The 11,457-nt window shown below is 53.5% G+C and overlaps 1 long non-coding RNA gene across 1 annotated transcript; it reads right to left on the bottom strand.

Moving 5' to 3' along the window:
- Positions 1-521: 521 nt before the first annotated feature.
- Positions 522-1,955, bottom strand: LOC118002285. Its single transcript, XR_004677005.1, has 3 exons — positions 1,505-1,955; positions 1,304-1,393; positions 522-1,137 (listed from the first exon to the last, which is right to left on the bottom strand). It is a non-coding gene; the product is annotated as an uncharacterized LOC118002285 (long non-coding RNA).
- Positions 1,956-11,457: the final 9,502 nt, after the last annotated feature.

Raw genomic sequence — 11,457 nt, forward strand, 5'->3', positions numbered from 1 at the left:
GGGGCGCGGGGGGTGGTCCGCAGGCCTGTGGCGCGACGAAAGCACATGGGCTGGGGTCCACCATCTTTCCACTTACCCTGGAGGGGCTCAGCCCCCCGGCTCCCCTGAAGGTGACATCAGCTCAGCCATGCTTCCCAGCAGCATTTGATACTGAAAACGTGGAATTTCCTCTATGTTTAACCATAAATAACATAAACATAGAAGGAATATCCACCTTTTAAATACCAAAGAAGGATTTAGTCCTGTAAAGCCTGAACCTGAGCACAATCCGTCAGAAACAGAGGTAACGCGGGGCGGGCGCGCCCGGCTTCGGCCTGCTGGGGTGGCAGGGTGGTAGTCAGCTCTGAGGACAGCACCTAACTAGAACCTAAGTTTTGGGCTCTGTCTTCCGTTCACTCCCTCTGTCGGCGGGAGGGGTGGAGGGCGGTACACATTAACCTTCCTCTGTTTCCCCTGGCGGGGGGGTGGGTTTCGTGTTCAGAAACGTTTTAAAAGCAACTTCAAATATCAAACATGTGGATTTTCCTCTATGATTAACTATAAATCCTGTAAACATAGAAGGAACATCCACCGTCTGAGTATCAAACATGGAAAGCCCTAACCTGAACATAATTCATCACGAATAAAAGCATCCCAGGGCAGTCAAGGACCTTTGACACTCCGTGAAGGAACTGTAACACCAGGCCCTGGCCTTGTCGTGCCCAGATAACAGACCTGGTTACCAGGCACACGAATAGGGGCCGGCCCTGCTCTCCCTCACCCTGGGGAGGATCACCCTAGCATCTCATGGGCATTTCACGGCCACGACTATATCCAAAGCAGGGTCCGGTTCTGAAAAAGGGGACGTACTTCAAAAATTCACCATAAATAAAGCAAGCACAGGAGGGATGGCCATTCTTTAAGTTCCAGAAATATCACAGACAAAAGAAAGAAACTCTACAAAGTCCTTAAAGTCAGCCCCAACTCTGAAGCCTGCCTAAGGACCCCGAAGGCAAAGGCCACACAGAAGTGTGTGCTGATCGTCGAGCATCCTTTCACATACCTTAGAGGGATGAGGACACCAAAGAACGTTCCAGAAAAGGAGACTTGTATCCAAAATGTCCCAGTAGCCAGGATTTGAGAAGTCAACGGGATGGGCTGTTAGGAGTGTATTAGAGAAATAGATTTCAAATCGCATCTCTTCAAATACAACCAAGGGGCAGCAAAGCATGGTTATTCACCAACCGCTGCCGCCACCCCCTGAAAAACATGGCACAACTTCCAGAAAAATCACCCTTCAGGTGGATTGGACACAGAGACTTACCGAAGTAGGTGCCATCGATCCTCGGTAAAGCACGCATCCAACAGCACCAATGACCCCAGACTCAGTTGTCATCACCGCCAGGAAGTCCTCCTGAAAACAGATTCCAGACTTGGAGACAAGCGGGCCAGGTGGCCTTCTTCGGAAACACAGCACATGCTCTGTGGCCAACCCTCCATTCACAGTCCACAGAGGGGCACCCACCTGATACTGTTTTCCTAAGGCCGGACTTGTTTCCAAAAATGTCTTGCACGTGAAAACCACTGCCTGTCACAAAGGGTGGGGTTGGGCATTCCTCCTAAGGAAAAATAGATACTGAGGATAACGTGGACCAAGGAACAGCCCTCATTTACAAAGAGCCGGAGTCCCCCCCACCCCCGTCCAGATGCGGCTTGTTGAAGAAGCCACCCTGATCCCCCCAACCCAGAGCCCCCAAGCACGATCTGTCATAAAGAAAGCAAACACACGGGGCCAGGGGTTCTTCACATACCATCAGAGCAAGGCCACGCTCCCTAGGTGGGTGCTGTCTCCAGGAAGCCCGGAAAGAATAATGAGACACGGCTAGTTAGGAGCTCAGAGGGTCTAAGTCATAAATACAGTACATACCCTCTGTGGCCAACATCAGGTGTGTACCCAGGGGTGGTTCCTGCAAGCATGGCCATGAACGAGGAAGGCATGCTCTCGAGGAGGAATAACCAACCGGCTGGACAATTTTTTTTTTTTTTTTCACTGAAATGCAGGCAGCCGGACAAGATCTGGGATAGATGTAGCGACCAGCCACCGAGCTCCTCCTCAGGTATCCCACGATGGCATAGCCAACCCACCTGTTGTCGCTTCCAAGAGGTCCGGCATCACTCCCCAGGTGTCCTGCTAGGGCTAAAATGTTGGTTAGGGTACCAAAGGTCAGGTAGCTGAGAGTCCTGTCTGCTCATGGCATGGCCACCTCCCCTCCCCTGCCACCCTCATTCCCTCCTGGAATGCCCTTCCCTAAAGTGCTTCTTGAATAAACCACTTGCCCCCAAATCCTGAGGAGCCCTTGCCAGGTGTAAGGAAAAAGTATGTGTTGATCATAGCAGTGTGGCCTCCAGGAGGTTGGAAGAAAGATAAGTCAGAGCGTATGTCCAGGGGAGCTGGGGAAAGCCCTGGCCACTAGCTGAGACCGGAGATAGGGGCATTTGAAGAGTCAAAGACCCCACAGTCTCTCTCTCTCTCTCTCTCTCTCTTTCTCACCCATTTGGAAACCTCCCCCAAACAACCTGGTATTTCACACCTTTAAAAAAGTTACTGTTAAAATAAAATTACATTAAACTAAGTTACATACTAAAACATCAGTACACCTGCCACATATTTGTAAAAATTCCCACGATCATCTCGTATTTGTCATTTCAGTTTTTGCAGCCTATGTCTGTCTTATCGCTTCCCCGTAGAGGTTAAGCTTTGGAAACCAAGGGGCTGGAAAGTGTATATTTGGGATTCTTCTCAAACTCTGAAAACCATATTAAACACTTTTTTGTTCACGTTTCTTTGTCAATTTTTCAAAGCAATTGGTGTCACAGAACCTAACTTTCCACGTTTATAGATTTACCTTCGGCAACAGGATTATATGGTGATTCGTTCAATAAATTCTCAGATCTCAAAATAAATAAATGAAGGAAAACACTTGCCATCTGGTCAACCATCTGTTCTCATACCCTCCGAGTGGGGGAGAGGATCTCACACTCACACCCATTCCTGAACCTGACACCACGTGCCGCGGGTCCTTCAAGAAGGCATTTGATGAGGAAAAGAGATCAACCGTGCAATATCTGCCATAAACAAAGCAAATACATCACGGACAACCTCCTTTCGAACATCTCAGACCAGCTTCCGTGACCCTGCTTCTCCTCCGGCTGCCCGGGAATCCTCCTGCAAAGGAGACAGAGGGTGAGGGCTCGCGCACAGGGAGCACGCACCAGCCGGGATGTGCTACTCCCTCGGGCCCTCTCTCCAGCCTACCTGGGGTGCTGCAGGGAACAGCGGCCCTCGCTGACATTAGCAGCAGGATTCAGAAGCCCGCCAAGATGGAAAGGGAGGATCAGTGGAAAGAGCACTGTACCTTTCACGTTTCTCGGACATAAAACAAAGGCATCATGGGACGGCAGTTCTTCCCATTCAACAGGTGCCTCAGGACCAGAATCCCCTCCAGGAGCATCTCCTCTGGGCTGCAGAGATGCCGCAGAGACTCCTCTGGGCTGCAGAGGGTCCACGGGCCAGGTGGTACAAGGCATGCACAGGATGCATACGCAGCCCGCCCGCTACGCTGAGCTCAGAAACCCGGGGGGATGTGCTCGCATGGCTGGCCGTCCCTGAGGCTGGTACCCCATCATCTAGGATGGGCCTAGAAGGTACAGCAGGCTCACTACGCGTGCCCCATCTCGGAAGGCCTTTCTTCACAGGCTACCAACGAGCCTGACGCAAAGACTGCTGCTTCTCTTCCCGAGGTGTTTTTGCCTCCAGGAGGATCTCTGAAGGGAGGACCGGCCCTGGAGGACGGATGGAGCAGGGGCTACGGCCGCGCAAGCATCTGCTTGGGCCGGCGCTGGGGGCTGCCGGCAAGCTCCCTTCCCGGGAATCGGTCGGTGCCGGGCTTCAGTGACGGGATATGATACTCAAACAGAAGTGCACCCGTATTTTTCGTCATAAATAAAGCGAAGAAACACGGATAACCTCTTTTCTAGTACCAAAATGTAGCCCCAAGAGTGGCCCCGTGTGGCATCCTGTCCCAGCTGACAGAGCTCCAGGGACTCCTCCTAGGGAAGACAGAAACGGAGGGTGAGCGGCCGACGCGACCATGAAGGCCACGCACACACTCTGGACCATGACCCATTACTTACCCCAGGGAGCTCCGGACACCACCGAGAGGCTCCGCTCAAACATCCTTTCCTCCCAGTCAGATCTGGCCCTGAAAAGAGGCTGGCCAAGAATGACTCGTCACGAGTACAATGAATTCATTTGGGGAAACCTCTCTTCAAGTACCACAGAACAGAGCCGTCCGAGGAGCCCCGGGGCCCCCTCCTCCAGGAAGACGGCCTAAGGATGGATTAGCGTGGAGGCTGAGAGACCCGGACAGCAGGGTCATTCACGAGGCACGTGTCCTGCAGTCACATCCATTCTGTGGTCCTGCCTGGGGGCCGACAGCGACGTCTCTTCTCTGCTGACAGCACCGAGGTGCCCGGGGCTGGGAACCTGGAAAGAGTCAGGCTGGGGGGTGGTTAGTCCCAACATAACGACCACCCCGGGGAACCCCTCTCCCAGAACCACAGGGACAGCCGCCTTCCACCACAGTTGGTGTCCCCAATCAGTTCCACTATGCACGTGTGGGTGACCGTCCGCCAGGTGACACATCACAGTTGAACTACATCCACCTGCAGCCGTCCGCTCACATTTCTGGAGGGAGCTGGTGGATGGTTTTCACTGGCTACTTGTCTGTAGGGCTGTAGCAGTGTTTTGGCTGTTGTCACCTGAGCTCCCTCCAAATGTTAGGGGGATTCTTCAGGAGCGAGCCTGGAAGTAGGTCTCCCCAGCCGCCCTGCACTGGGGAGCTGGCAGGGGACCGAGGCCTCCCCAGCTGCACCTGTCCTTCGAGGTGGACATTGCCCGGGGTTGGGCTGCAGGTGGCCCGACGCCGCACGTCCCTGACCCTGCCAACACGCGGGCCAAGGGGCAGACCCTCCACGTACATACAGAGATGGGCGGTGACACCACGGTCCCTTCTCCGCAGTTCTGCTGGGCCCAGGGAGCTCTTCAAGGCGCGATTTGATACCGAGAAAGAAGTGCACCATGTTTGTTTCGACACGTATCAAGCGAAAATAACAGGGGCAACTTCTTCCCAGGCACCAGAGGCGGGCGCGTGCACACTCACTCCCTCTGGTCGTCCACCTGCAGGAGAAATGACACCGAGGGTCAGAGCCGGGTCAGCGCCATCCACCCCACGCGTGCGTGAAAGCAGGGGGGCACCAGCTCACCTGGGCAGGGGCAGCACATCCGGGACACCCTCGCAGGCGAAGCTGACGCCGAGTCAGGTCGGGCGTGCGGTCGTCCCTGTGGATGAAGCAGACCGGACCCTCGGCTCCACGACCCCAGGTCGTCCTCCCAGGGGGGGAATCAACCATCACGGCAGACGGGTTCCAGAGTATTTACTGTGAACTCCACAAATGCTCCTGGAGAGAGGCACTCCAGAGAAAACAGGACAGTCTGCACCCCGAAAGAGAGTTTCTCCCACGAGTCGGTGGCTCTGGGACAGCCTCCTCTTAAGGGACAGGAGACCGAGGATATTGAATTAGGCAAAACAAGCCACCAGCCCAGCATCAGCTCTCCTGTGTCTCCCATGGTTCTGATGGCATCCCCTCCTCAAGGGAGCTTCTGGTTCCTTCGAGGCACGGCTGGGCCCTAAAACACCAGCAGTCTAGAGTTTAGTATGACTTGTGAATACAGCAAACCCGTCAGAGAGGGCCAAAGGGCACCAGGTGCAAGGAAAAACGTCTTCCCCAAAGTGCACAGCATGTCCAGGAAAGTCCTCCGAGGAGAGAGGGAGTCTGAGGGTGAATGGGTCAAGGGAGATGCTTTGGGGTCTGCCATCCTTCAGCTGCCCCGGAGAGGGGGGCCCATGCCAGTGGCCCTGCCCTGGACACAAAACACATTAATCAGGAATTGTCATTCATAAATTAATACATTTAAAGTACAAACATGGTAAGTTCATAAGAAAAAGTCACTTTTTACTAAGAATCTGCCTTAGATAGGATAACAAGGATAGCGGAACCAAGAGACACACATCACTGAAAAAAAAAATGCATGAGGCTCTCATCTGCTTTTAGCCCAAGTAAGATAAAACCCAACTCAAACTGGCTTAAACAATAAAGAGATTTTTAGGTTCTATATAACTTAGAGGCTTATATAACCCGCAAGTGAAGAGGCAGGGCGAGCTTCAGGCAGGGTTTGATCCAGGGGCTCAAATAATGTCACCCAGGTCCTGGTTCCTCTCTAACTCCTCAATCTATGCCTTTTATGGTACACATCTCCCTCTCTGGGGCTGCACAGCTCTGCCATGCCCAGACCCAGGCCCTCTCCTCTTGGTCATTAAATGGCCGTGGGAGCATCGAGGTTCACACTACCATGTCACATGGTGGAAGGGTCCATACAGGGTCTACTCTGGAAGCTCTCACAGGAAATGGAGAAATACTTCCTTTCCCAGAAGCCTCAGGAAACACCTGGCATCTCATTAGCTCAGTGTAAAGAGTTAGGGGCCCATCTTTGGATCAATCGCAACAGCAAACAGAGAGGGATAAAGCAACTCACTTAACCCCGGGGTGGTGTGTGTATGGTGTGAGGAGATGGCGGTGGGAAGGGGGTTCAGTCCAACCCAGGCCACACGGCAGGAAGAGGGGCACTTTCAGGACTGAAATCAGGGGAAACCGAGGAAGGGGGAAAACATGCAGGGTAGCAAAAATCTTGACCCCAAGTCCACAACAACAGCCCACGTGCCTTCCCTGAAGTTGGCGCCCAAACCAAGCAGTCCTCGAGGCAGATTTGGATACTGAAAAAGAAGTGCACCGCGAATGTTTCGTCACAAATAAAGCGAAAAAAACACGGGCAACTTCTCATTAAGTACCGCACATCGTGTCAGAGCGGCTGGGCGGCACGGCTTCCGGGCAGGCAGCATGCCATCGTGGGATGCGTGCCACGGAGGTCTAATGTTGGTCAAAATCACACAAAATGGCTCATGGGCAACATGGCCTCGAATGAAATGGAAAGACCCTGGGCCCTGACCGCTATCGCCTCTGCTGATCAGCCCTAGCTCGAGGTGGTGCTCGCGCTGCAGAGAGGACATGGAGGTTACTGAGTTATGAATGAGTAATAAAGGAAACCCAAGTTCTCAGTGGCCCGTGAGGACCACCGGCCCATTGGCTCCATGCACTCACCGTCCCCGCATCTGCACCTCGCCACGACGGCCTCGTAACTGGTGTGTACTCCCACCCCTTGTCTTTGGGCTTGGCCAGATGACCGGCTTCGGCCAAATACACATGGGCAGAAATGGACCAGTTGTAAGTATCAGTGTTAAGGAGCCACTTACTTTCTTGTGCACCTGCCATCGCTGTGGGAACAACGAGTTGGCCAGCCCCAGGGGACGGGGAGAGATGTCCCCTCCTACCTTCACTGCACAGAGTAGGCCTGTCTCCACAAGTTGTCCTGAGGCGTGAGGGGAAGGGATGCCTTGGATTACAGGGCCAGGAGACATGTGCTAAACAGAACACGTGCTCTCGGGGGAAAACATCCACAGCCATACCTCCGGTGATGAGGTCCCCTCCCTCAAGTTGGTGTCACAGCCAGAATGCCTCTCCGACTGAAGCCGACACTGAAAAGCATCCAGTCCGCTTGGGTCCTCACAAGTCAAGCAAAGCTGGACAACACACACAGAGCTGAGTGATGACAACAAAGCCTCTTTCCCCGAGTTAATGAGCATGGACTTGAAACCTGCCCAGAGAAGGGCCTAATTCCAAGAGGTAATGACCCAGGAGGGGCTCATCAAAACCACACTCGGAGCTCCTCAGGCACCCATCCGCTCACTCGCCAGTCATGGTGTGGACACCAATGGCCCTGCCTGGAATCTGGCTTCACATCCAGGAAATCCTCTGGGGTAAAGTTTCCTGCTGAAGAAGAGACGGGCCGTGGAACATTCATCATTGACACAACAGACTTGCTCTGTTCGGATACCACAGAATAGAGCTGACTTCACAGCCACACACACCCTCCCACCGACCATCCCGAGGACAGCCTGGACCCATGCGCCGGGTGATACACACATCCGGCCTTCAACGCGCGCGGTGGGGTGGGCTCCCCGCTGGTGGGGGCCCTGACAGCAAGGCCTCTTCCTTGACCTTGTCTGTAGTCAGGTAGACAGTCCTCCTGGGCAGGATCTGAGCCTGAAAGAGAAGATTATTGACTAATGATTGCTTGTGTTTATTTTAAAAAGATGAGACGGGGATCCCCCTGGACCAAAACGGTGACCCCTCTGTAAACACTGCATTCGTATTGGCCCCAAACCCTCCTACATCTTCACCAAAGTCTCCACGTGCACCAAGATGTCATCCCACAGATGAACTGGGCGCTGATGGATAGTCAAACGGGTGACCTACAGCATAAATGAAGTGCACGTCACCGGTCTACCACCCTCTCAGCTACCCTGGAAAGCGGCTGCCATTACAGTCCCTTCAGTGACGCGGCTGGTGTGTCCAGAAAGCCATCCAAGCGAGACCCCCCCGAAGAGCCACCACCCACCGTGAGTCATCAAACAGACGAAAACCACAGGGTGCCATCTCCCTCCACCGCAAACACATGGGCCCCTTCCCAAACGTGGCCTCCTTTCCAAGGAGCTGTCCACGGGAGGGCGGGGTCCCGAGGGCCACACGCCGCACCGCCCTCCACCCCGCGACCCACGTCACCCGGGTCCGCCTTCCTTGTGCCTACTCAGAGTGAAGCTGGCACTTTCCCTTCCCTGAAGGCCGCATCGGGAACAGGAAGTGCCTCCAGGGTGGGGTTTGATACTAAAAAAGAGGTTTCCCGTGTATGTTTCATCATAAATAAAGAGAAGACAACACGGACGACCTCTCCTTCGAGTATCGAAGATTAGCACTGATAAAAAACAAAAACAAAACAAAAAACAACCACAAAAACGGAAGACACAAAAACAAAACTGCTGAATCTTCACCGACGCTGGTGTGACCTCTGGGGACTTTTCCTGAGTCTATGCTGCAGGAACCCCGAAGTCACGTGCCCTATTCAAGCGTCCTGCAGTGGTGGTCTCTGGACGTCAGCCAAGAAACCCTTTAAAACCTGTACTGGAAAGAGGTCACCCATGAAATATTTTCCAGCAATACAGAGAACGTTTAGTGTACAACCTCCCTCCAGTTATTGGAGCTTTCCTGCTGATGGCGCCACGGTCTCCTGGAAGTCCACAGGCCTCCGAGAGTTGGCATCCCAAGTGAGGTCGGTGCATCAGGAGAGAGTTCAGCAATCGAGCCCGCATTTTGTGGTCCCAGGGCAGCGCCGTGGTCTGCAGTGGGCTGACAGCCAGGGCCCTGCGCTGAACGGGCCACGCAGTCTTCCAGGCTAAGGTGTGCTTATAAAACCAGATGTACAGGACAGGGTTAGTCGTAAGTCAAGTGAGTGCCCACTACAACCTCCCATGGGTAGGGGAGAGGAGTGGGGAACAGGGCCAGGCCCCTGCCCTCCAGGTGAAACCCCGTTCAGTGCCCTCCACTGCTTTCCACTTAAGTTGGTACCAATGAGGAATGAAAACAAATCGCCTTTCCTGAAGTCAGTTACCCAAATGTTGGCACCAACTCTGGGCTGGCTTTTCTGGTTTGCTGCCAAACACATTTGACCCTAATTTTTTCATCACAGGGGGAATATTGAGATCTCCAGACTCTCTGCGGCCCCAGCAGGGAGGAAGGCCAGCCGAGACCCTGAGAGGCCTGGAGAGAGGAGTCACACCCCCAGGGAAAGCAAGCCTCAGGCCTCCTCTTACGAAGTTGTAGGACTGTGCCCTCTCTTCTCTCCCAGGCCGGCCTGGTGAGCCTCTGCCACATCTCACCTTTCTCTCTCGTGCGTCGGGGTCTTTCCGGGTGGGTGGGATGGCGCGGGTGCATCAGCGGATGTGAAAGATTGAGTTGTGCCCGTCACCGTCACCACCGCATGTGCTCTGGCTCTCAAAAAACAAAGTGGGGTTGAGTGGAAATGACCTGGGCCTTCTTAAGGACCCCATGCCCTCCTCCCCCAAATGCCGCAGAAGAGTCCAGAACCGGGAGTCATGCAATACTGCCATCAACACCAACACACTGCCGACAATCGACCTCTGTGCCTTAGGTCTAGGGCCGGCCAAGAGCCACCTCCCCTCCCAAAGGTTGATGTCGCCTCCACAGAGTCCTCCTGAGAAGGACTGGCAAGGAGCACCAGCATCTGACACGACGTGCAGAGCGAGGGAAGCCTAGGTGTTAGCTCGCTCACCCAGGACTGGGGCCGACCACTTCCATCTTGTGCGGGAAGTCTCGCAAACTGGCATCTGATACTGAAGAGTAGTCAGGCGAATGACTTGTCCTAGAAGAAACAAACACACCAAAGGGAGCCTCTCCTCGAGTACCATGGAGAAGAACCATCCACAGAAACCCAGCTTCTTCCCTGACATCAGCATCGCCTCCTAAGGGTTGATCAGATTCAATGGCCAGTGGACCAGGTGTGTCCTTGGTAAATCCCATGGCCTGTGGTTAACTAGCTGCTCACTTCTCCCAGATCAGGGATGAGGACAAGGCCTTTCCCCTAAACTGGCATAACAGCCGGTATTTCTCCAGATTTAAACTAAATCAACACCAGAATTCTTGTTAGAAATAAACAGGTCCCACCCCAGACCAATGTCAGGGACCCAGTCCCCACTCCCTGACACAAAGGTCTCAGCGTGATCTCAGAATAATCTTTTGTTTCCCCCAGAGATGTCATTATGTCCAGAACATCTTTTCAGAATGAACTGGAAGCTGGGGGGCAGTGGTCCAGGCCACCTACATGGTCTCTCCAGGGCATGCTCTCTGTGCAGTGGGCATCTACCTAACGTGGGCTGGGCTAACTCCAAGCCCATCACCAAAGGGGACAAAAGCCAGCCATCCTTCATAGTGGGACTGGATACTGAACGAGGCTGGCTGTGTAGGACTCCGCAAAGCAAGATAAATGCAAGCCCTGATAACCTACCTTCGTGTTCTGGGGCACGGAGCTGTCATCATGGGGACCACTGTCTTCCTCCAGGTTGGCATCACCTTGGGAAGTCCTCCTAAGAATGGATAAGATATTGAAGGTTAGTAGAATAGGGGACAAAAGTCAGAAATCTGGGATAGGCTTTGTGGTCAAGCTCATATTCGTGTCCACAGTGCCCATTCCCTAAAGCTGGGATCTGGACCAGAAGGCCTCCAAGGTGAGACTGATGCTGGAAAAGAGGTTAAACGGGTGTGTTTCGTTCTCATTAAAGAAACAGAAACCCAGAAAACCTCTCTTAAGGGTACCACTGATTATCACTGACAAAAACACCACTGATCCTTCCCCAGACTTGACATTCAGTTCTGGAAGTCCTGTTAATA

This window comes from Mirounga leonina, unplaced genomic scaffold (assembly GCF_011800145.1).
Source record: "Mirounga leonina isolate KUSES-001 unplaced genomic scaffold, KU_Mleo_1.0 Mir_82, whole genome shotgun sequence".
Lineage (NCBI taxonomy): Eukaryota > Metazoa > Chordata > Mammalia > Carnivora > Phocidae > Mirounga > Mirounga leonina.